Raw genomic sequence first — 3,395 nt, forward strand, 5'->3', positions numbered from 1 at the left:
CTTCAACTGACGCAAAATTCTGCAAGCAGGTAGGCATGCGCATGGTAGGAAACCATGTCAGGTTTGAACGATTTTCGACACCATACGCAAGTTGCGACACGTCCAGCCATTTATCGGTACTTTTTTTACTGAGAAAACTCCAGAAAATGGAAAAAATTATCGAAAACTAAAACAAATTGGCATGGTACCAAAATGCTCATGGAAAAATTTTGGTGTCATTTGACAATGCCAAAAAACGTGCTCTCAAACGGAGACTTCAGTCCTACCCGAAAACATTCCATTGAACATGCTTTTTTTTGAACTTTTTCGTCCTTAGAGCTGGTGGTAGGCATAAAAACAGACAAACCAAACACCAAACTGAAAAAGAAAATTAAAATTTCGCTCTTTTGTGTTGTTGGAAAGCTTCTGCCAAATGAAGCAGCGAAAGAGCGAACGATGCAGAATAATATACGAGCGGACCCAAATTTCTAGATCTAGATAGATAAAAAATTCTAACCATAATGGAAGCAAAATGTACAATTAGAGACCCAATTTTTCTGTGATTGGAAACAAGAATATTCTGGTACATTGGACTCATGTATATGTAGCTCGTGGAAGCAAATTCTCTAACTGAGCTACGATGGACAGAATAATAATTTTATGGATACATTTTTTGTTAAGTCAATGCATATTTTAGTTCCTCGCAAAAACACATAAGCATATTTTAGTTGCACCATAAGCAAATTCTCGAATTCATTGAAACGTCATTTCATTGTGTTGAAAACGCGTGTTGCATAAAAGAAATTGGTATGCATTGGAAGAAAGCAAATTCCATGTTCCAGATCTGATGAGATAAATAAGTTTATCCAACATAAAACAATTTTTGCTAAAGTCAGAACATATTTTAAATAAGTTTATCTATACTACTATTAAAAAAGCAAACATCAATCCCCCTAAAGCCACACAGTTTATGTACACAGGATTACCAGAACCCTCGGATCAAATTAACTTAAATACATCCTACCATTCATAATGCATCAATAGTCTGTCACCGAGATCAACCGTCTTAGATCAGATGTTCTGCCAAAACAGACGCGGTAGTCTGTCAATCCTCGCTCCGCGTCCCCAATCCCCGCAAACCCGCCGGCAATTCACAGATTTCCAGATTGACTCCACCCGAAATCATGCCAGAAAAACGGATCCGCAGCAACTTGCGCAGCCCCACCTTCCTTCCCCTGATCCCCTCCTCCCGTGTGCTTCCTTCCCCTGATCCCCTCCTCCCGTGTGCTTCCTTCCCCATCGCCGCTAGTTGACCCGTCCTCTGGTCGTCGCCCGCCGTACAGCAAGCCGCCGCCGACCTCCTCTGCCGGTAAGCTGCGCTCAGCGCCCTCTAACTCCTTCTCTCTCCATCTCCTCACTAATATATCTCCCTCTCTCCGTTCCGCGCTGCAGGACGAGCAGAGCTCTGTCCGGACCTTCCCGACCATATCGACATATCGACGATGACGACGAGCGAATCCCCCCCCCCCCGCGCGCACCGTCCTTCGTGTCCGCCTTGGCTAGCCGCACTACGCATCTGTCCCACCTCCCAGCCAGCCCTTCCGCCCTAGGCATGTGATCGATAATATTTCTCTGAAGGCAGAAATTATACACTGATATGTCGTTTCAACCATTGGGTACCATTCTGATGAAGGTGATTTGATTCTTCCAATCTGTTTGAGAAGCAAGCAGATGAAGCATAGGAGCGACATGATACTCCATATTCCCAGCAAAAATCATGGTTAATGTTTTTAATATTCTCATAGCAGTGTCCAATTACTTACGACTAATCTTATTCATATATGGTAATTTACTGTAACGCACAGAACTTTATTCATATATCAAGACCACTTTGTAGTGTTTGCTTACTGTTTCTTTGGTCCTGTTAATTGGTTGATATACTAGATGATTATCTATCCATTCAACATTGTGACTAGCCTTTTTTTCTCTTCAGTTATATGTAGAACCTGATTGGTGAAGCTAATTGTCAAATCTGCCAGGAAAGCTTCGGCACCACTGCAAATGGTATGTCCAGATTATACATAGAACTGGAAAATTTATGAACAGATGTGTTGGCCTTATGATTGTGATGACATTTAGAATGTGTAGGGTTCTTGTTGGCCGGGCACCGGTAGAGCGACCAACTTGTCAGTTGTCTGAACTATCCGAAGAGTAAACTTGAGTTGATCTTAGGCTGAAGCGCTAGAGGGTAACAAAATAAATTTCGTGAGTTATTCAGGACTTCAGGTTTGTACACACTCTTGCCCCTCGGGTGCTTTTGTGCAGCAACCTACCCGTCCATGGCGTGGATCTTCATCTTACTTAACATCTTGCTAAATGTAGCATCTTTTCTAAAAAACACATGTGTAGTGTAAAGTAAGGACACTTCCTAGATTTACATGCTATCTGCAAGTGCCTAAACTAAACAAAGCTTTATATTGCCCCTCTGTCTATGGCAAGCAGCCTAGAACAACAGATCGTTTTTTCTTTTACGAAAAGAGTGATGAGTGGAACTTGAGCTTAATCTGAATGTTCAGTATGTGTATGTGGCGGTGGTAGATATGCAGATCAGCATATGGTTCTGCTGGAGAAGACACAAGGCTTGAAGGGATAATGGGAGACAAGAGAGTGCCAATTCAATGGCCCTCATTTTAGCGCGCGATTTTTTTTGGAAGACGCATTTCAGAGCAGGAAATACGACGGATCATCCCCACAGATCCCTGTTTAATAATAGTATAAATATCTAAAAACTTACTTTTTACTCCAAACTTGACGTAAAACCCTTGTTTGATGCATCTCTCACATCACTCGTCCGAAAAAGAGTGATTTCTTCCCTAAAAAATATTAGAGAGCTTGGCCTTTGTATAATGTTTGCAGTTCTAAAATATTTGCATCAAACTTTATTTCCCGTCTGTAATTCTGTTCTTCCACCCTGCAGATTGTTCTTATATGTTGCATAACACTAGCAGGAGTACAACAGAAGGGAAGTGGCAGAGAGGGAATGACAGGAGGCAGGCCTAAGCATGTTCCTTATATTCTTCTATCTCCTATTTATTGCATGGTATGAAATTTGGATGAGAAAATAATACAATAGATGGTGTGTGGAACATCAAAATCTGCATTTTAAAAAGCTTCTTGCAAATTGAGTTTTACCGCTCCTGCATTCATGAAAATTTATGAATAGGGCAATCATTTAAGTTTTCTTCCAAACGCTGTGATGTACAAATTCATGAATTGGACAGTCTTTCAACACGATAATAAGCATATGTATTCCTTTTCTCAATATATTTTAAATATGCTAATATTGTTGGATGATGTTGAATTTAATTGGTTCTGTTCTATATGTTTTATTCAGATGTTGTATTTGCTAAGAATCT

Source organism: Triticum dicoccoides, chromosome 2B (assembly GCF_002162155.2).
Source record: "Triticum dicoccoides isolate Atlit2015 ecotype Zavitan chromosome 2B, WEW_v2.0, whole genome shotgun sequence".
NCBI lineage: Eukaryota > Viridiplantae > Streptophyta > Magnoliopsida > Poales > Poaceae > Triticum > Triticum dicoccoides.